We start from the raw sequence: 23643 nt of genomic DNA, 5'->3' as shown, positions 1-23643 counted from the left end.
TCATCCTCCCACACTTCATTAGTGGGGCTTGAAGTGGTAGGGGAGTACTGAAGGCAGGGTGCTAAAGGTCTTGGTGACAGACTGGTGCCGAGAAGAGCAGGAGCATGGGACACCCTTAATTCCTCTGGCTGTAAAAACTGCAGTGGAGCTGACTGACCAGGAATCAGTGCCGGTGTAGCTGGTGGAGGCAGAGTCTGCTGGGGCATCTGTTGGCACACCAAAGGGTGTCCCGGAGGCACAAGCTGGCTCTGTGGAGTAAGAGTCCCTGAGGTAGGCACTGCAAGGGAGGCTGGAGACATCAGGAGGCTCGGGGCTGAGTGTGGTGGCTGCAAAAGCAGCACTGCAAGATCAAAGGATGGTGCCCAGCTGCCGCTTGTACTGTTGGCACTGTAGCAGCTCTCGGCACTGTGCTGACAGAAGTGGCCAAAGGAGAGCTGAAAGAGATGGGAAACTGGAAGCCCTGAGCCTCAGCACGGTTGGTGCCTGACACATGGAAGGTGACAGGAGAACCGGTTTTAACTGGACTGCAGAGAGGCATCTGGATTCATTCAGTGGTGGTGAACAGCAGAACCCAATTCCAAAAGTCTAGATTAGCTAGAGGATAATAAACATGGGGAAGACAACAAATGCATTCTATACGCATAGTTCCAACTGCCTTTTCTAGAAGAGAACTTTGCTGGGAAAGCAGCAGTCTCTGGGCAGCTCTAACAAATGGCACAGCATAAGATGACCATATTTTTCCACTTTAGCAAGTTATTCCTACCACTGAACAACATGTGCTTCTGACTCACAAGGGATTCCCAGTAAAATCATGCAAACCAATCTAAATTTTGTTCCTTGTTATTCACAATACAAGTTTCATTTAAAAAAAACAAACAAAAAAACAGAGGATTTCTCCAGAAGTTCCACTGCTGCTTTAAGTCACAATTTCTAAGACATCACATCAGCTGATTTCATATGGAGATTGCTCCTTAACTCAATGCCTCCAAAAATTCTCTCCAGGCTTGCTGTGTAAACGTTAGTTTTGGTCTGATTCACTCTCTCCGCCCTCCATTACTGACACACAGTTACAGATTGATGTCTTTGAAATGTTTTTTCCTATGAAAAATGGCTTGTTTTCCCTCCATGGAAGTTTCCATTTTTTCTGAATATTTTGGGGGGAGTTTACATCAAAAATCCAAACCCAAAACTTACCTTTCATTTTTTTGGCAACCAAAACTGGCAAAATTTCAGCCTTTCAGGAATTTTTTTTCAAATAAAACCTATATTTTTCACGAAAATGGGTGAGATTTTTCATACTGCAGAAAAAATATGACGGCAAGGTATTTATTCATTTTTGTCAACATATTTTATGGAGGAAAAAAACACATTTTCTGACCAACTCTAATTACAGGGCTTACAAAGCTTGAAAAGGTGCAGATACTTTGTGCTGGACCGGGTCCTTATTCTACTTAGTCTCTATACCCACCTGGCAAAGTGTCGCCTCTGATGTTAACCTGCATTAGCTCCTCAGCTGTAGAGAAGGCGTTCAAAGGTGGCAGACTAAAGAAGAAATGTTACTGGACAAATGACCACCTCCTTTAAAATTGGACAAGACAAAACCCTTAGTCTGAGGTTCACCTGCTGAAGGGATCTGCTCACTATCTCTTGACAGGAAAGTCTCTCACTCCAATAGACCCATTTGCCTATGTACTGAGACCAACACAGCTACCACAATACTGCAAACAATCTGCCTATGTCAATCAGAATTGAAATGGAAGCCCGTTAATCCAGACTGGTGCTTATGGTTTGTTTTTTTTTAAACCTTCCGTAGATTTACAATAGTCATTTAAATACATGCTGAAGATATTGAGGGTTTTACTGACCTCTGAAAAGTGCAAAGTGAATTGTGGTTGATGTTTGGTCCCCCAAATGCAGTTTATATTAGAATGGGCATGTTAAGTAAAATGATCATAAGAATGTAAATTCATTCTCTATCAGACATTTCTGATAACTGTCTGGTATTACTATGGCAACATAGGCTGGGCAGTAGCTATACAGCTTGGATACCTCTAATACCAGCAATAGAAAGAATTTTCAGTGTTAAAGGGAAAGATCTTTACATTGATCTAGTTCTTTTCATCCTCAATGATACAAACATGCTTTACAAAGTGATACACAAACTAAATACAAAGATCACTTCATTCACCACTGAAATGCAGCCATCTCTAAATATGAGCCACTTGTTTTGTTAAATCTAAAAGCTGTTGAACTACAAAACAAACCACTATCAAAACAGCTGTTTTTATAAGATATGCCAGTATTAGCATAGAAATGTCTGGGACTATTGGAGTTAGGGGTATCTGCCCTGAAAAATCAGGATGAATATAAACATTAATATTTAGTAGTAAGGCAACAGCCAGCTGAAATTGCAGGAATAAGTCAGACAGGCAGAATGAAATTTTGGTAATTGATACATTTCATTAGATAAATGAAAACAATCAAAAGCTATATGAATATATTTAAACTGACTGTACTTAAATGTTTTCCATATTAAAATTGTCTTTCTAATACCTCAAAGTCGTCATTATTCTCAAAAGAAAGATACTCCACAATCATCACTGGATTTCTTATATTTGTCTTCAACCAGACAATTTTTTGTAATTGTAATAAATCATCTTAAAAAGGTACAACTGTGCATATATCAGTCTAAACAGAGGTGCAATATATTCAAAAAAGTTTATCATAATAGTTATTGCCTCGTTCCCCTAACCAGAAAGTAAAACCAAAACTAAAAGGTCAACCAATTATTTGCTTTTTCTATAAAATGAAATGGCCTATTCAATCTACATTCTCAAAATCTAAAAGGTAAGGTGTAGAAGCTAATACAGTAGCTGAGAACTGAATTAGATTCACAGCCTTTTCAAGAATTTGCTTCTGATGTCTTTAAAAGAGATTCCTTCTTCTCTACCGAACTGGAGAAAAGCAAATACTCTTCAACGAGCATTGAACTGGGTCTCTAGAGAGGTAAAAATTTCCTTAAGAATTTCAGTTCCTATCAGAACAGTCTCTCAAAGACCATTAAGGTACAATTGGAGCACTGGAAACAAAGAATGCTTCCCAGTAATCTCACTACCTCACTGCAAATTCTCTTGCCACTAAAACATACAATGGCAAAATTATGTTACTTATTTCTTCTCTATAAGTCATCAGGCAGTTATTGATCAGTGTTAAAAGAAAAAGCCTCAAAACATTTGTGCAAAAATTTACATTCAGCACAGACAGTTATTTAAAAGTCTTTTTTCCCCCAGGGAGATATTTTAGTATCATTTGAAAAAGAATGTCTTTGCTTGAGACTGCAATTTACTAATGGTAAGGGATCCTTTCCAGCCTGTCCACTTGCTGCATCAGAAATGTTTGCTGTTGTGTTAAGATGAATTATCCTCCTGCAAAACCCTCCTTAAAACTCTCCTCTGCCAAAATGCCTGGAAAAAACGTAACAGGTTGGTGGTGTGCTGATATTTCTGCTATCATGCTAACCAACAGGGCCTGCGCTTCCATTTAGGCGACTGCGCTAGGATTTGGGGGAGGGGGGGCGCGGCATTTTGCCACCCTTGGTGGCAATTCGGCAGCAGGGGGTCCTTCCGCGCTCCAGGTCTTCGGTGGCAATTCTGCAGCGGGTCCTTCACTCGCTCTAGGACCCACTGCCAAAGTGCCCCGAAGACCAGGAGCCGTGGAAGGACCCCCTGCCACAGAATTGCCGCCAATGACTGGGAGCGCGGAAGGACCCCCGCTTAGGGCACCAAAAACCCTGGCGCCGCTCCTACTGACCAATACTGTCTCATTGTTTCCTTGTACTTCCCCATCTTTTGTCTCTTGTCTTGCACTTAGACTGTAAGCTTTTGGGGGCAGGAGCAGTCATTTTGTTCTGTGTTTATATAGCACTTAGCACTATAGTCCATGAGTAGATGCTACGGTAATATAAATACATAACAATAACAACAAACAAGAATAAGATATTTATTTTCCATGTGAGAAATATAAAAACAGATTATTAATCAACATCTGGTGTAACAGAGAGCCTTCATTTTCATTTATAGGCATTCATGCTAGTGTACTTTCCAGTCAAATTAGCAAAAAAATCCCAGACCCCTTCAGTCTTGAAAAGGAAATTTGAGTATCACAACCCGAGCAGTCTCGGTTCTTCTCATATGTCTCATCTCAGGGAATCCTGGCTGTCAGCTAGTGGTCAACAGCTACTGGACTATCAAAATGGTAAATCCTCCATTAGAAAGTCATATGATACACCATATGGTTTATAAGGAATATGTGACTTTGAACAGAGAGCAATCATTTTGATTCCAGTAAAAACCATTTGTGATGTTCAGCAGTATTGTTCTGTCCTTCAAAGTGAATGCAGATAATGGAGACACTGTAAGTGAATCAACAATCGGGAAAACATTTGGAAATGGCATATTTTCTTTCCTCTGTAAAACGAGTTGCATAAAGTCAAACAGTAAGAGCTGCATCTCTAGTTGGACCAAACAACTACTATGGCCTTAGTAGCCCAAGGAAGCAGAGTCAGTTAATGTAATAGAAAACATACAGTCTGGTTAAGGGACTACAGAAGGAATTACAGTAATAGAGAAAAAAGGGAATTAACTGTTGAGCTGTTTGTCTTATAGAGTGGATGTTGAGTCAGACAGGACCAACCTTGCATAGCTTCAGGGTATTGGATACAAGGCACTGAAAAGGGCATACTCAGAGGGTGAGAACAGTTAACCATTGGCAGATTGGTATGTATGAAAATTAATTTTAAAAGCTTAAAAACAGAGGGTCAGAACAAAGGTTCATTACAATGGTTCAGAGAAACAAAGACCTTTTACATAAAGTCCATAAAATTGAAGGATATCAGAATTTCACCCAGCTATTTCATACAGAGAAAAGCAAAAGTCTTCTCTTAGCAAAATAAAAGAAGAGTGACATTCATTGAAACCCAATACTAACTTGCCTACCCTAGACCCACACCACTCCTGAAAGGGGCCAATGGACCCCTGCAGGGGCACGTGGCTCCGCATGCTGCTCCTCTCTGAAAGCACCACTCCCACAGGTCGCCCAGCCAATGGGAGCTGCAGGGGCAGTGCTTGCAGGCAGAAGCAGTGCACAGAGGGAGACTCCTGCCCCTGCCCCCAGTCCCGGGGGCCACGCTAGCTGTTTCTGTGAGACCTGTGGGGCCAGGGCAGCCAGGGAGCCTGTCTTAGCAGCAGCACCACTGCGCTGCCGGAGATCACAATCGACTAGGATATGCTCTAGTATCGACTAGTCGGTGACCCCTGCAGTTAAGTGATCACCTGTGAAAAATCTGCTGCAAGTGACTTGTCTAACATTACACAGAAACTCTGTGACTGAGGTGGAGATAGAATCCAATTCCCCAAGGCAGCATTCAACTCTTAACCATGATCATCCTCAGAGGAGGTCCATCCTGAGCAATGAATGAGGTAAGGAACTTGCGGAAAAAATGTGATCATGTAATTACAGATTGTATCATAATACATATACACAAAGCAACCTTACTTCTGGCATTTCCTATCCTGAGTGTTTGACTTTGCAACCTTAATAGTGTTTTTAATGTGGGTTGTGTGTGTGTAATTTTGTAGGCTTTTTTAAAAAGCGAAATGAAAAAAAACACAAATTCCATCATGTGGCACCGTGTTGACATCCACAGGGGTCATCAGCAGGACTGGAACCTTCACGTCCATAACACAGATCTCTGCCACTTGAGCTAAAAGATAGCAGTAGTAGGCTGTAATCTCCGACGTGGAACAGAGCTTTCAGAACCTTTGCTAGTGGGTTTCACAGATATTTGCTGACAGCACAGGAATGCTGAGACTCAGAAATCTTGGGATCCACTGGAGAGGGGAGTGTGCTCTAGTGAGCACAAACTTCTCTGCCTGTTTCCCCAAAGCGTGACGACTTCTACCTCGTCCTCTTCAACTTGACCCAGTCCTTGTTCTCTCTTCCTTCTCCCAGTCCCTGTGTCCTCACAGAACCAGTCCCAGTCTCCACTCCTAAGGGTCTGTCCTCATCAGATCTGTCTCTTCTCCCTTTTCCATGCCTCACTGGTTCCCAGTCCATCTCCCACACCAGACTCCCCATCCCAGTCTCCATTCCACACTATGGCTCCTCATCAGTGAAAGTCTTACTCAGGCCCCTGCAGCCTGAGGCTGGAACAAGATCAATGCGGACAGAATATTTGGGGAATTTAGTTGTTAAAAATCTAAGAAGTATGTAGTGAGCATGTGCAAATGGTGACTTTTCGAAGGCTTATAATTAGCCAAATTTAGGCAGATTTTCACATTGTCAGCAAAAAGCAATAGAGGCCAACCTGCTGCCAAATGTCAAGTTCCTGCTCCAAGCTATAGGGGTGATAGAGCTTTTCAATTAAAGGTAGGGCTGTTGATAATCGCATGAGTTAACTGCGACTAAACAAAAAAATGAATTGCGATTAATTGCATTGTTAAACGGTAAAATACAATGAAAATTTATTAAATATTTGTGGACGTTTTTCTACATTTTCACATATAGTATTTTAATTACGACGCAGAACACAAAGTAAACAGTGCTCACTTTATATTATTTTTATTACAAATATTTGCACTGTAAAAATGATAAAAATAGTATTTTTCAATTCAGCTCATACAAGTACTGTGGTGCAATCTCTATCATGAAAGTGCAGCTTACAAATTTAGGGTTTTTTGTTACATAACTGCACTCTAAAACAATGTAAAACTTTAGAGCCTACAAGTCCACTCAGTCCTACTTCTTGTTCAGCCAATTGCTAAGACAAACAAGTTTGTTTACATTTTTGAGAGATAATGCAGCTCACTTCTTATTTACAATGTCACCTGATAGTGAGAACAGGCGGTTGCATGGCACTTTTGTAGCCAGCACTGCAAGGTATTTACATGTCGGCTGTGTTCCCTGTAAGCTGCGTGCTTGGGTGGCTGCCCAGGAGAGATTCAAGCAGAGCATGCATATCAGGTGCCCCTGCCCCCGCTGCTTTGAAGTCATGTTACTCTGTCTTGCAGCTGCAGAGCAGGGTGAGGGTGAGGGGAGAGTGCTGATGTCAGGGTGTCCCTCTCCCCTCACCCCTATACCCCATCTCCCCAGAGCAGGGGAGGACACAACAGGGCCCAGGACAGAGCAAAAGAGCTTTCAGTAAGTGCCTTAAAGAGGCAACGCACAGCATCTCAGAAACTTCCCCAGCAGCCTGAATACACAGTGTCTCTGTGTCACACACACAGTTCCTTTTACACTCACTTCCCAACACATACTTGTATCATTGTTGTTGGTACTTTCTTGGTACTTCCTAAAATGCATATATATTCTCTGTAATTTTATTCTTTTAAAGTGTGTTATTTTTGTGTTTTGATTGGTCTATTTCATCATTTATATTTCTCTTACACTTAAATTTATTTCTTTGAGTAGTGAGTGCTAAAGTGCCTGACCTGTCCTGGCTGCAGTAATTATCCCTACAGTAACTTTTTAAATATATATATTATATCTAGGTTTTTTGTTTCTACTGGTGGCTCACATCCACACTTACCTCGGTGCACATAAAATTTATTCTACACATGAATGGAAAATATTGGAGGGAAGATTGCATGCCGGATATGCTAAACATTCATATGCTCCTTCATGCTTCAGCCACCTTTAATGGTGCTTGTGCTCATTAAAAAAATAACGCATTAATTAAATTTGTGACTGAACTTCTCAGGGGGAGAGAGTTACAGATCTCCTGCTCTGTCTTGCCCACATTCTGCCATCCTTCATGCCATCCTATACTTCATCCGAGACTGATATAACGTGATGACCCAGCACATGTTGTTCATTTTAAGAACACTTTCACTGCAGATTTCACAAACACAAAAGAAGATATCAATGTGAGATTCTAAAGATGGCTACAGCACTTGACACAAGGTTTAAAAATCCGAAATGCCTTTGAAAATTTGAGAGGGATAAGGTGTGGAGCATGCTTTCAGAAATCTTAAAGGAGCAACACTCCGATGCGGAAACTACAGAACCCGAACCACCAAAAAAGAAAATAAACCTTCTGCTGGTTGTATCTGACTCATATGATGAAAATGAACATGCGTCGGTACACACTGCTTTGGATGCTTATCGAGCAGAACCTGTCACATGGTAGTCAAAGCATGAAGGGACATATGAATCTTAACCACATCTGGCACGTAAATATTTTGCAACACCAGCTACAACAGTGCCATGCAAATGCCTGTTCTCACTTTTAGATGACATTGTAAACGAGAAGAGGGCAACATTATCTCCTGCAAATGTAAACAAACTTGTTTGTCTGAGCAACTGGCTGGACAAGTAGGACTGAGTGGACTTCTAGGCTCTAAAATTTTATCTTGTTTTATTTTTTGAATGCAGTTATTTTTTGTAAATAATTCTACATTTGAAAGTTCAAACTTTTCTGATAAAGAGATTATACTACAGTACTTGTATTAGGTTAATTGAAAAAAAATTATTTTGTCTTTTCAGTGCAAATATTTGTAATAAAAAATAAATATAAAGTGAGTTGTATACACCTTGTATTCTGTGTTGTAATTGAAATCAATATATTTGAAAATGTAGAAAACATCCAAAATATTTAAATAAATGGTATTCTTATTAACAGCACAATTAATCACAATTCATTTTTTTAATCGCTTGATAGCCCTAATTAAAAGGTTACCAGAATTTTTTAACACGGGCAGAACCAATGTCCTTTTCCCTATTAGCCTTATTCCCTCAAGTGGCTGGGGCAGTTTGGCTGAAGTTCTCCAAAATAAACGCAGTCTTAGGCAGACACTCAACATGGAAAATTTGAGCCCAAATGGTTAAAGTCTGGCACAGATAGAGCAACTGAAAACAAAAACTTTAACAGGAATTGTCAAGCAACAGTGCTACAAGGCCTGCCTATGAGATATAGATATATATTAACTAATGGCTTGTCTACACTAGCAATCTACAGCACTGAAACTTTCTCACCCAGGAGTGTGAAAAAACACCCCCTTGAGTGCAGCAAGTTTCAGTGCTGTAAAGTGCCAGTGTAGACAGTGCCCCAGCGCTGGCAGCCGCACTCCCAGCGCTGGGAGCTACACCCCAAATGGACGTGGTTTTGTTAGAGCACTGGGAGAACTCTCTCCCAGTGCTGCGCCGCAAACATACAAGGCACGTTAAAGTGCAGCGCTTTAGCATTGCCAGTGTAGACTAGCCCAAAGTCAGGAATGCCTTGTTTCAGCAAGGAAACACACCTGTTTCTCTCTTATAACATCTGGCATACTGTACTGTCTTAAATGCCAGGACTGCTTGTTGAAGGCAATATTGCAATTATAAACTATGTTGCTATTTGTACATAAAAATAATGAAAGCAATAAAAAAATTAAATAATTGGATATGAGTCATAAAAAATTTGTGATCTGTGACTGTTATTCACATACCATATCTGCGCTGAGAGAAATGGCTTGATCTTGCAAACCTCATGAGTAGTCTTGCTTCATGCATAAACAATGCCTGCTTGATTAAGTAAGGATTTGCAGAATCAAGTCCTTAGGATGTAAACTTGGAGACAATTTTAGTATAGCATTTAATAATAAAAAAAATAAAAACCTTTCCATGGTCATTTTTATTCCATTTCAACTGCATATATAACAGGATTTTACAAAGGTACATTAAATTACCCAATTGTGTTTTAACAAAAAATAATCATGGGTTGAAAACAGAGCACTGCAATTCTGTTTCATTAAAATATTGTTAGATTTACAAACATGATACTATTTCTTCTTTCAGGCCCTGATTCAAGAGTTTATCCTTATTCAAGATAGCACTTAAACACATACTCAAAGTTAAGCATTTCCTTACATGCTATACTGAACAGGACATGGACTTAAGCACATTTAAAGTGCTTTCCTGAATCAGAAATGTCTATGTGCATTTATTGGTACTGCTCCTCCAGCTATAGTCCCTCCCTCTGCAGTGCAGCCAGCCCCATAAGTTGTCCTTTTGCTTTATTGGTTTAATCAGTCATAAGTTGCTCCTAAGGGCAGAGACCTCATCTTCCAATTGTCAATTTTATATTTCTACTATTGGAAAGGGTGCGTATCTCTATGATGCTATATAAATAATAAATAGCTGGAGCTGAGGTCTGGTAACGTTTGATTGCAGTGATTCCAAACCCTAATGATATAACAATTTTAATTACAAAAAGCTATGTTAAAGCTAGGTTTTAGATGCACAAAAATAGGCAATTTCTTAGCTGAGTTTCTTTCTGCAACCTTAAATCTGCCCCTTTTGTGAATATGCGATTAAAAGCCTCTACTGTAATATATCATGTACAACTTGCAAAATTTTACTCATGCACTGGAGTGAGGATTTTTTTTGTAATTGCTACTGGTATAAAAATATTATTCATGTTTTCACTTATCAGTCATCCTTGTAAAGGGCACTGTAAAGGCAAAAACAAGCTCTGGAGAGGGAGAAGCCAGAAATCCAAAAGGCTTAAAAACAAAAAGGAAGGGGGTGGGAGGTTTATCTTTTTAAAACTAAGTGCAACTGTTAGCCTGACATTAATGGTAGGAGCTCCAGTTTTAAGAGGACAGAAATATGTGTTTTCTATGCAAAATGTTCATCCTCTTCAGATTCTTTTTCAAGCAGCAGCAAATTATACTCTGGAGCATGGATGTCCCCAGGCCCAACAAACCTGGATGGTACAAGTCCAGGAGGATCAGAAGTCACATTTATCGGTATCTCTGCTCCCCATCACTCTGCCAGTCAAGGCAAAATTTAGAGTTAGGACTCAATCCTCCAAGAAGCTGAGCACCCTCAATTCCCACGTACTTCAGCAGGAGCTGAGGATACTTAAAACCTTGCATGGGTCTCAGAATCTTACAGGATCAAACCTTAAGAGGGAGTCCCGAATCCTTTAAGTCACAAGGCTCCTAAGGGTCATCCCTGTTTGCTTCTCCTTGGCCATGTAAGCTGCATGCTCAGAAATATGACAGGGCTCCACATTCAAGTCAAACAGCTGGAGATCAAACAGCTTTCATTTATTTAAAGAACCATTCACCAAGTCTCACTAATGCCTAATGCATCTTAAATCTAGCAACATCTACTTTGCTTCTAGTATTCAGTTACAAAAATTGCTCCTTCTCATACGTATGCTGGGTTTCTAAAGAGCCTTTATTTGTGATGACATGAAAACCAGAATATCTGGTATGAGGACAGGCCTTCATTTAGCCTCTGGTAAGGTTTGAGTTGATTGTTACAGTACCCCTCCCCTACTTTACTGAGGTGGACAACTATTAATTAAAATTCACAAAACAATTAATCACAGCTCTATAAAGCTGTCGTGTCTCTGCCTGTCACAACCTCTGTATCAGATTTAATTTGTGGAGTCAGGTTCAAAGAATAGTCACATGAAAGGTCACAATTTGATAAAAACCTAACAATATTTTCACTACCACATAAAGAGAGAGAGAGAGAGAGAGAAAGAAGCAGCACATCGTACATCTGTTCTAATTAATTAGAACAAGCCTTCTCACTGAGTCACCAAGTCATTTGTAGCTGTCACTGTGCATTATCAGCTACTTCCCAGGCATTTCCTCACTATTTTCATGTTGCCATCAGGAGACAAATACTTCCGTCATGCACTGGGATAGAAGAAAAGATGTGCCCAGTTAATGGGCCATGATAATAATGATATGCAGTTCAGGGAGGAAGCAGATTATTCCAAGCTACAGGGGCCTGGATGATGGAACAACATTCTGCAAAAGTGAGAAATCCTGATTTGTATTAACTCATTTAGACTTGCATTAAAAATAAAGAGGCTGATTCACTTTCACTAGTGGAAATCAAGAATGCTCCTTTGAAGTCAGCAGTACAACACAGGTTAAAATCAGTGAGAACAGAATCAGACTCAAAGGCCTGCCCTTTACATCCACAAATATATCACCCAAATGCCTTGGTTAGAAAACCTTGGTAACCTATCATCAGATTTTTTTGTAAGCACTGGCTGATTGATGAACTCCTGATTCATTGGTTATCTGCGTATTATTCTTATCAGAGGAAAAAGATCAGGAATCTGGATTTTATAGCACCTATCAAGTAAAAGAAAGACACAAAAACTGGTAAGATTAACGCTTTTTCTGATTATTTGTCATAGTATACAAGTTTTCATTTTGCCATTATTGAGAATGTGATGACATCACAAAAACAGAATGTTGCACTTTTCCAATTACAATCAACTTTCAACATATTCTGAATGTCCACTACACACAACAAAAGGAAGGACTTCTTTTCTTGACCTTAACCTCCACTTGTGAACATACACACTCCTGTGCATTTATTTTTCCAGCACTGGAACTTGAATAGATTAGGTTAGATCAGACAAACATGTCAGTGATGTGTTTCAAGAATTTGTGTGCACATATGATGGAATCTATCATTTCTGTGTGCAGGCATTAGTGTTGAGAAAATGCATGCATGCATTGTGTGTGCACGCACACAAGATTGCACATGTATAAATGGAGGCTAAGCTGAGGTCCCAGTGGGAGTCAGGGCCTAAAACAAAATGTAAAACAATTTTGGTAAACAAGTTTATAGAAGAATGTTTGAGTACAAGATGCATTGAATTAATACATCCTCCTTCTCTCATCATTTTTCTGCAAGCTGTATAAGGGAGTAGTCCATTCTTGCACAAAAGAGTTTTGACCAAATTCTTTTCTCTAACACACAGACCGTCACTGAAATCAATGAAAGTCCTGTGACTTTGGGAATCTATTTGTAAGAGAGGTTTTAAAGAGACATCGTTTGGAAGAGAGGTTTTAAAATCAAAATAATATTTATTGAAAAAGAGAGAATGTTTTTGGCTTCTCTTTGGAAATTGTTTTAGTTTAAATGTTTAACATGGCTCTAGAATGCTTCACTCATGAGATATTATCTTTATGTCACTTAAGGTATGGTCCTGACAAAAGAGATACAAAACAAATATATAGGCTTTGGGAAGGGAAAAAAAAAAGGCAGGGAAACAGGATAATGCTGGCACTGTTACTTGCACTGAGGTGTAACAGTATTTTATTAGATGTCCTGAACATGCCAGCTATTGCTGAGAGTGTCACTGAGTTGTGTTCAAGGTGTAAAAAAACCCAAAAACCACCTGATACACTTAAACTGTTTATCACACAGGCAGTATTTAAAGCTTTATCTGAAAACTTTCAGTTTCAAAGTTGTTTGGGTTTTTGTTGCTTCCATTCCCCACCCCTTTATGGTAAAAGTGATACTGCTGCATAGAAAGAGACCACCTATCTACCCAGCTAAATACAGTAATTATTTAATTAAGAAATACAATCCAAAAGCAAGTAGAGCTAGTTGAAATCTTAATTCCTGAATTCTTAAACAATCAATCAATCATTCTTACTCCTCTGTGTAAACAAACAGTTACAGTGAAAGTTACAGAAATAGCATGCAAATCACATTCTGTTCAGATCACCACATTGTTTCTACAAACTGCAGTGAAAGGCAAAGTTTTTTAAAGTTACGAAATTTCACCACACTGTTACTGTCATGTCCTGTCGCATCAGCTTGAAGAAATTCCTACTAGTTCTTGACAACTTCAAGTGTATACAATGCACTGTGGATTATAAACATTATGTAATGCAATCAATCTATTTTTCTTTACTTTTTTCCATGTAATATTCCTCTTCCACTTCAACCACTGCTCCTTTCCTCTAACCAGGAAGACAAAAGCACAGTTGCCTCTCTTACTACTATCCATGTTATTCTTATATGCAATGTTGCTGTAGCTGTGTTGCTCCCAGGATATGAGAGACTAGGTGTGTGAGGTAATATCTTTCGTTATACCAGCTTCTGTTGGTGAGAGAGACCTGCTTTTGAGCTTACACAGAGCTCTTCTTCAGCTCAAAAAATGTTTCTCTCTCTCACCAACAGAAGTTGGTCCAATAAAATATATTACCCCATCCACCTTGTGTCTGGTTATTCTTAGGCAGTCCTGAGGGGGGTATACTTGCACAAAGCAGTGCTTGTTCTCCATAGAAACAGGATGCTTCATCTCAAGATCATGTTTAGCTTCTACTAGACTAAGTAGTATTTTAATTTTTGTCTACTCTGGTCCTATATTTAAAGATCAGAAAAGAAGGGGGAAAGGGTCCTGAATCTATTCCCCCTTAGCTTTCCAAAATAGTTATTTGAATACATTTATGCAAAAATCACCATCCTGGCTATTGCTCTGTGTTTGTATGTGCGTGCATATCCATAAATACAACACACGCACATACAAAATCATAGCATTACAGCAAGGGAACAGTTTCAGCTAAAGATGCAAACAAGATGATACTATGTGCAATTTAATACACAATGCACGTGATCGAGTATCATAAATCTCACTGCAAAAACCTCTGCATGGCTACCAAGTTTTCATTTAAAAATGAGATTACGTGAAAGACACAACTCTGTAAATCAACAGCAGCAGACCTCATACTGTTAGAGCAAAGGATAACTATTTGTTTATGTCAATCCTCTGCTTATCATCCCAGTTGATCCCTGCACGCACGCAGCCCTGTCCTGCGTGCACATATTCAAGATACTCAGTAAAAAGAAGTTAAACAGATCCAAATTATCTCTAAAAAGGAATTCAAGAAATGCATGGGCTAGCAGAAATTACGCACATAAAGTTGTTTGTTACCTAGTATAAAAGGTCTGCTCTGCGCTAATAAGGTGTGTCTTTCTCTCTGGCATGAGCTGAGAAAAAGCACCCACTCAGCTGACTGATAAATACAGAGTTTGGTACCCGTCTTCTTGCCTTCCGTGCCTCCTTGGGGTAATTGAATAGCTCCAGGGGGAAACGAGCCCGTTTGGCTAACAAAATAGTGACCCAGTTGGGACTTCTCTCCCTGTAGGGGGCGCTGACCGGTGGCTGAGGGCGATTCCGAGGAGTGGCCACCCCGAGCGTTGGTTTGCTCGGGCTTCGGGTTGTCACAATCGGCCGGGGTGGCTGCGTCCCCTCTGAAGAGAACTCCGAAAGACATGGAAGCAAGACGGCTCCAGAAGAAGGGGAAGTCCAACTGCCGGACGCGGCCACTCTGGGCGGTAAGTGCGTTTATCTCCTGGGTTTGAGGAATAACGCCCCCAAAGTGTGGGTTGGACAGGGAAACCCCCTAGGCAGCCCGTATTTGGGAAGGTATATTAACATTACTGCAGTTTTGTAAATGTCTTGTTGTTGTGTTTCTGTGTTTCTGGTTAAGGAATAAGCAAGTAAAGGCCAATGAGTAACTATACCAACTCCACTAACTCGTGGGCTGTTTTGCACAACTATTGACTTGGAACAACCAGGGATTGCTCCTGTCCTAGAGGAGTAATCTTGTTTTTCTTCTTAATGATGTATTGGAAACCGAATTGTAATGCTGAGGGTTTTGTGTGAAGTGCCACTGACAGGTCTGAGACTTAAGCTGACTCCAGCCGCTCCAAGACTCCTGCGAGGGAAACCAATGACATGGATATCTTGATTGCAAGGGGTCAGCCGAATCTCGTGACCTAGTGGATATTTGAGTAGGGCAGATCTTATCTTTTCCTTTGTCCGATAAAATGGGTCCCTGGGGCGTGCCACACTCTTGCCGTTGACCCCTTCTGGGATGGTATGCTGGATAACTGGAAGGCGTTTAGGACGCCAGGCTGATTATGGAATTGTATTATGTAAAGACATCTTGTAAATTTGTACTCGTTATGGACAGGACAATTTGGGTGGAAATGGCCCGAGGGGGAACACTAAACCAGGAAATTGTCAAGCTGTACATAGAATTGTGACCCGGGTGAGCCTGGACATTCTTAATAGATAAATTTGGCAGGACCTGTGGCCAATCCCTCCACTCCATGGTTTGCAAAAATGTAGATCACGAACTATTAAAACCTTAATGGCCTGTTCCCCTGTTAAGAAACCCTGTCCCCCTGTTAAGAAATCTTGTCCGCCAGCTGTAATTCCTTCTGCTCCTGATCCTATGCCCCCTCCCCCTTTGTATCCTGGCCTCCCGGTTCTGGCACCCTCAATTAACGAGCCACCCCCCTCTCCTCTGAAGATAAAACCTCAGCTGGAGAGATAAGGGGTGAGTCAAGTAAACAGAGCTCCTCCGAATGGGAGCCCTCTCCAATCTCTCTGAGCTCCCCGGTGTCTGAGCACACTAGGAGCAAGACTGGCCCAGGCCCAGTGACAGTCCGGCCCGGGCCCACTCCGAAGGAGAAGGTGTGGAGAATGACATCTAATTATAATCCTGGGGACACTCAGTTTACCCTTACTAACTCCTCAGGCGAGGATGACTCGATACTTCAAATGCCCCTACTGGAAATTGTAGCCCCCCGTGGTGGGCTCACTATGATATATGTTCCCTTTACTACAAGTGATTTATATAATTGGAAGCAACAAAATCCCCCGCTTTCGGAAGATCCTGCCCCACTAACAGCAGTATTTGAAACTTTAATTACGGCCCATAACCCTACCTGGGGCGACATGAGGGTCGCTCTTAATACTCTATTGACCGCGGAGGAGAGACGCCTAGTTCTCTCAAGAGCCCGCGAATGGTTAACCGAGACTGGGAAAAACTCGGACGAGGTGGCTGTACTGTTGCCTGAGAGTCCCCCGACTGGCCACAGAATAAAAATGGCAAGGCTCAGCATAGCCAATACGCCACGGCCATAGTGCAGGGAATGAAACGTTGTATCAGAAAAAACCCCGAATTGGGCCAAGCTATATAATATAAGACAGGAAAAGAATGAAAACCCAGCTGCTTTTTATGAACAGCTCTGTAATACTTGTAAAAGATATACAGACCTTGATCCTGAGGATGCCAAGGGGAAACGGAAATTAATCCCCCTTTTTATTGAACAGTCCTATGAGGACATTAGGAAAAAGTTGCAGAAGTTGGAGGGGGCATCGGGCAAAAATATAGAGGAGCTTTTAGAAATTGCCATGAAGGTTTATGATCGAAGGGATAATGAGGAGCGGAAGAAAGGGGCCCGCGTTTTAGCCATGGCCCTGAGGGAAGGATATGAAGAAAGGGGGGACAAAGTTAAGGGACAGCCAAGGCCACTGGGGAAGGGAAGGGGCCCTCGCCTAGGTCGGAATCAGTGTACTATTTGTAGGGAGGAGGGACACTGGAAGAATGAATGCCCCCGGCGACAGGCCATGGGAAAGGAGCATAAAGATAGAACCCTGCCCCGTCCCATCCTCTACAACAGTACAGGACTTTTGGGGGAGGGATCTTCCCCATAGGGGGGCCGGGGGACCCAGCGGCCCCTCCTGGCGGCACAAGCCGCCAGCCTGGATCCCACAGTAAAAATTGAGTGGAGGGCCGCCCAATTGAAGCCCTTATTGATACTGGGGCCATCCTTAGTTTGCTCCCCCTTAATAAGGCTCCCCAAGGTAGAGCTCGGGGACGTGCCATAGTCCAGGGGATTGAGGGACAAACTACAGCTTTGGAAAAAACTCTGCCTCTCCTAGTAAAAATAGGGGACCATCAGATTTCCCACCAGTTTGTTTGCAGCCCCTCCTGTCCCATCGCGCTGCTTGGACGAGACATCCTTACTAAACTGCAGGCAGAAATCTCGTTCGACAGTGGGACTATGGAATTCAGACTTCCTAAGCAGCAAACCTCTAATTACCAGATGGCCCTTTTAAGTGCTAGAAATCTCCCTCTGGAATGCCAGGGGAGTGATGGAAACCAGCTGCCGGGGGTTAACTCAGAGGTGTGGGAGGAGGAGGGAGGCGTAGCTTGAGCTCGGAATGCCTTACCAGTACATATTTCTCTTAAGGAGGGAAGCAGCCCGGTCCGAATTCAACAATACCCCCTTAAGTTGGCCACTCGGATCGGGTTGAAACCTCTGATTCAAAAATTTCTGCAGTATGGGTGGCTCAGGGAAGGCACGTCCCCATACAATACTCCGATAATGGGGGTGCCTAAGCCTAATGGACAGTATCGATTGGTCCAGGACCTGAGACAAATTAACAAGTTAACAGAAGCCCCCTACCCAGTAGTCCCAAATCCTCATACTATCTTGGGACAGGTTCCCAAAAACCACAGCTGGTTCTCTGTGATAGATTTAAAAGATGCCTTCTTTTCCATACCCCTTGATCAGGAATCTTAAAGGCTGTTTGCCTTTGAATGGGAAGACCCAGATACCCACTACAAGGCTCAGTATCTCTGGACTGTTGTCCCACAGGGACTTACCTGTGCACCTGAGATTTTTGGAAGCCAGCTAAAGAGAGACCTTGCCCCATTCCTGGCTAGCCATCCCTCATGCAACATAGTCCAGTATTGCGATGATCTGCTTTTAAGTACTGAGACAGAGGCAGCCTGCAAAGAGCAGACTACAGAACTCCTTAATTACCTTGGGACACAGAGGTATAAAGTTTCAAAAAAAAAAGCTCAACTGGTTAAGCAGCAGGTTACTTTTCTCGGATATCATCTGTGCCAAGGGAGTCGTAGTTGGGGCAAAGAAAGAATCCAGGTTATACTTGATAGCCCTCAACCCCGGAACCCCCAAGAGTTAAGGGCCTTCCTGGGACTGACTGGCTTTTGTCAGCTCTGGATCCCTGACTACGGGGGGAAGGCTAAACCATTATATGAATCCCTAACTAAGGAAGGTCTGCTCCACTGGACAGGGACCAGGGAAATGGAAAAAGCATTTCGAGAGCTTAAAGAAGCCTTGGTTCGGCCTCCCGCTCTAGCCCTCCCAGATCCCTGGAAACCATTCACCCTATATGTTCATGAGAGAGGAGGGGTGGCAGCTGGAGTCCTATGCCAGAGGTCAGGACCAACCTGGCGACCCATTGGATATTACTCAAAAGTGCTGGACCCCGTCGCCAAGGGGTGGCCTGCCTGTTTACGGGCCGTTGCAGCAATCGCCCTCCTTGTCCAGGAGGCTGAAAAATTGACCCTGGGCAGGGACATGGAGGTTGTGGTCCCCCATGGGGTGCCTCAGATACTGGGAACAGGAACTAGATACGAGGTGGGACTCTTGTTGGCCCCTAATTTAATCTTTAGGATGGGTTAGCTCCCTTAACCCAGCTACCCTACTGCCTGATCCCCAGGTTTCCCATGAGGCCAGACCCACTCATGACTGTATTGAGGTCTTGCAACAGGAAACTAAACCCCACCCTGACCTTTCGGACTTCCCCTGGCCCAACCCCGATATCGAAGGATACGTTAACGGGTCTAGTTATGTGGTAAATGGCAAGCCGTTTACTGAGGCGGCGGTAGTGATTAAGGATAGGGGAGTATACAAGTTTAAACTCAGCCCTAATCTGTCTGCTCAAGCAGCGGAGCTAGTGGCCCTTATAGAGGCTCTCCGTTTGGGGACCGGGAAAACTCTTAACCTATATACTGACAGTTGTTATGCCTGCATGGTGGTACATGCTCACGGGACCCTGTGGAGGGAAAGAGGGTTTATTACAGCTTCAGGCCAAAAGAGATTGCGCACTGGAGCCTCATCAAAATGCTTCTTGAGGCCCTGATGCTTCCCCTCCGGGTTGCTGTGATACATGTGCGTGCCCATGGAAGGGCTCCTGAGGCCGAACAGCGTAGGCATAATCAACTGGCTGATCAGGCCGCGAAGGAGGCCGCCCGAGAAGGGGCCTCATGGCTTCTGGTGGTTCAAGATACAGAGGCTAAGACCCCTCCTCCCCAGTATACAGCTGAGGAAGTTTGCCACGCCCAGGCTGCAGGGGCCAGGCAGATTTCCTCTGGATGGTGGAAATTACCTGGGGGGCAGATTTTCGTCCCTCGACCAGTGCTTCAGGAAATTCTTCGGCTCCTACATAGAGAGGGATATATGGGGTCGGGAGAAATGGTTGATCTGGCCACCCGATCCCTTAAGGGGCTGGGTATGCACATAGAAGCCCAGAGAATTGTTAACAATTGTTCTGTTTGTCAACGAACAAACCAAAAAGGGAGTGGCCCTCCAGCCCCAATGGGAGGCTGACCCTGGGCCACCTTCCCTTTCCAAAGGTGGCAAGTTGACTTCGCTGAGATGCCCCCTTGCAGGGGCTATAAATACCTACTCGTATTTGTTGATCAGCTTACTGGATGGGTAGAGTGTTACCCCACCCGACATTGTCAAGCCCGGGCTGTCACTAGGCTTTGTTACATGAAATACTTCCTCTCATTTTCATCTCCCTGAGGTAATTGAGTCTGATCAGGGAAGCCACTTACCTCACAAAGTGGTTCAACAGGTTTCCCAGGCCCTCGGTATACAATGGAAATTGCACACACCCTGGAGGACACAGAGCTCGGGTCAGGTAGAAGAATGAATAGAACTCTCAAGGATACTCTTACTAAAATATGTACAGAATCTAGTTTGAAGTGGCTTGATGCCTACCACTCTGCCCTTACCCGCATTCGAAGGCCCCACGTAAAGGTCTTAAAAACTCTCACCCTTTGAACTGGTCTTTGGGTTTCTCCCCGAATACTTATCCGGGGTTCCGGGAGGATGTAAACTGGGAAATGGGACAGGACTCTTTATGGAAGCAGGTATCTGGGCTACAATCTGTCTTGTTTACAGCTGCATCGATACGCGGCGCCTTTCCAGGCCCTTCCTTTGGATCAGCCTGTACATCCCGTTCCAGATCGGTGACCAAGTCCTTGTCAAGAAGTGGAAGCGTGACCCCTCACCCCCCACGGTGGGATGGCCCACACACTGTTTCGCTCATCAGCCAGACTGCAGTTAAAATTCTCGGAGCGACAAGTGGACACAACATACGCGGGTAAAAAACGGTTCCTGAACCCTACCCTGGAGATTGAGTCAACAGAAGAGGACACCAGCCCTCTGTCAGCCCCAGCCCCGGAAGCCCGGGGTGGCACAGGCAAAGACTCCACCTGGGAGTATCAAGGACTAGATGGATTAAAAGGACTGTTTAAAAAAAGAAATGATGGAATTATCCATAATTTTTGCTTATGTACTCCCACTACTGTTATGGTTGGGAAAATAGGTTTTTACAACTAGGGGAAACAACAGCGAGTTCCTTTAATCTTAGTAACTGTTGGGTATGTGGAGGTCCAGGAGATTTAAATGAGTGGCCTGGGTAGCCCAACCGGTGCAACCCAAATGGTGGGTTAGTAACTTAAGTATAGTGCACAACGATGGAACAGGAATGTGGACTGAGGAATAGTAGTCCCTGGCGACTCTATTCTTCCAGAATAGGCATCTTTTGCCTTAATCGGACAAGACGGAGAGGGAGTGTACGTAGGGGAAAGCAAGTGTGATTGGACTCTATCCTAGGATTTGATTGCTATGATTCCAACTGTAACCCGTATAACTGTTCCAAATACCAAGGGCGATGGAACCACACCCATGTGAACTTACTAATAATAGCTGGGTGAAATGTTCCTACCACCAGCAAACGGGCGAAGGTTGCAAGGCGGTGGATTAGATGGGTTCTTTGATGTTCTCTTTTTAAGTTGCCAGCGAGACAATACCACCAGTAAGGACCATGTGGTACGGTGGCATCAATGGGCATGGCAGCACCATAATGGAACCGGACTTTTTAAAAAGTATTTTTGGTCTAGAAACAATAAGCCCAAATTGGGCTGTAATTGTGTTTGAAAGGCGGGAGCTGGGGCATGGAAATGCAATTACTGTGACTCTGACGGTGAACCGACCGTTATGGGGGGTCCTTTCCGAGCCGGTAATTCTTTGTATTTTGACGAACCAGTGGACTCTGAAACCTGGGATGGTCCCTTTGCTAATGGGACCTGGCCCTAAAAGGTCACTACTGGATCTGTGGGCAATATGCTTACTGAGAGATTGCCTCCAAATTGGTCAGGATTATGTTACGTTGGGTATATTAGACCCCTGTTCTTTTTTACTACCTCAAATACAGGAAATAAATTGGGAATCAAAGTATATGATGATCTAATTAGAGAAAGGCGGTTCGTGGACTCCACCTTGGCCTCCGGAAGCTCCCAAAACATGGGAGCTCAGGAGTGGCCTCCTGAAAGAGAAATCATAAAACATTATGGACTGGCCACTTGGAATCCTAGTGAGTTAATATCCGGGGCCAGGGAACCTATTTATAACCTAAATTGGATAATTAGGCTACAGGCTGTTTTGGAAATAGTTACTAACCAGACAGCCACAGCACTCCGACCTTTTGGCTGATCAATCAACTCAAATGAGAAATGCAATTTATCAGCACCATATAGCCCTCGATTATTTGCTGGCAGAAGGAGGGGTCTGTGCAAAATTAAATGAGTCTAATTGCTGTTTACAAATAGACAATAATGGGAAGGTGGTAAACAGCTAACACAAAGGAAATGAAGGAAGTTAGCCCATGTCCCGGTCCAAACATGGGGTGGGTGGAACACAGATTGGTTACCTCCTGGTTACCGCAAGTGGATGGCTCCGAAAAGGTTTTTATCTTCGCTGCTGTATTTTTTATTACAACCCTATTAACCCTAGCCTGCTTTGCTCCCTGTTTAGTTGCACTAATCAGACGTATGGCTAATCAAGTTGTATATCAACAAATGATGGCACTATACCAGCCGGTAAAAACTGAAGACTGGGGGCCACAGAGCTCTCAAAATGCTTTTAAGGGGGGAGAGAACTTTGTTAGAGCAAAGGATAACTATTTGCTTATGTCAGTCCTCTGCTTATCATCCCAGTTGATCCCTGCACGCACGTAGCCCTGTCCCGCGTGCACGTATTCAAGATACTCAGTAAAAAGAAGTTAAAGAGATCCAAATTATCTCTAAAAAGGAATTCAATAAATGCATGGGCTAGCAGAAATTACGCACGTAAAGTTGTTTGTTACCTAGTATAAAAGGCCTGCTCTGCGGTAATAAGGTGTGTTTTTCTCTCTGGCATGAGCTGAGAAAAAGCACTCGCTCAGCTGACTGATAAATAAAGAGTTTGGTACCTGTCTTCTCGCCTTCCGTGCCTCCTTGGGGTAACTGAATAGCTCCAGGGGGAAACGAGCCCGTTTGGCTAACAATAGTGTAAGCCATGCCCATTTATCAGAGCCATACGTTTCATGCTAACCACATACCATGGTAACAGTTGGCAGCACACATGCAACAGTCAGTTGTGATTTATAGTGGGTTTTGCATTCCTGTTAATATTTTTAAGCTGACACTGCATTGTCAAATAATGCACCTTTGACAGCACGTATGTATAGAATGCTTGTGGGAGAGAACCATAACTATGTATATTTAGGGCCCTCCATTTTCGGTTTTTACTGAAAACCTCTGAAAAATTCCCATGTTTTGAAAAACCCAGTATTTGGATTTTTCTAATTTCTACCCAGATTTTGTACCTGCTTGAACTTCATGGACCTGGTGCCATGGCCACTCTTAGATTCCCTGCTGACCTCCTCAGCATGCCTGTGCTGGGGAGAGTAAATGCTGGTCGGTGGCTGCTGCCACAGTTGTCCAGTGGAGGAGCAAGACAGGCAGGGAGACTGCTAAGACCACCAAACACTGCAGTGACAGGCTGCAGGGAGAGGAAGGGTGTACCCTGCAAGTATTGGCCCCCTCCTGGCCCCAGGCTTACCCCTGTCCAGAACCCCTTTCTCCCCCACCCACTGCCACTGTATCAGGCACCCCT

The 23643-nt window shown here is 43.1% G+C and overlaps 1 protein-coding gene across 1 annotated transcript in view; it reads right to left on the bottom strand.

The window, feature by feature from the left end:
* Window positions 1-23643, bottom strand: part of FRMD3 (FERM domain containing 3) — a 229575-nt gene that overhangs the window by 64153 nt on the left and 141779 nt on the right. The gene's annotated exons all lie outside the window — the stretch shown is intronic.

The sequence above is a fragment of the Chelonoidis abingdonii genome, chromosome 6 (assembly GCF_003597395.2).
Source record: "Chelonoidis abingdonii isolate Lonesome George chromosome 6, CheloAbing_2.0, whole genome shotgun sequence".
Taxonomy (NCBI): Eukaryota; Metazoa; Chordata; order Testudines; family Testudinidae; genus Chelonoidis; species Chelonoidis abingdonii.
This window is presented reverse-complemented; position numbering and strand designations above follow the sequence as displayed.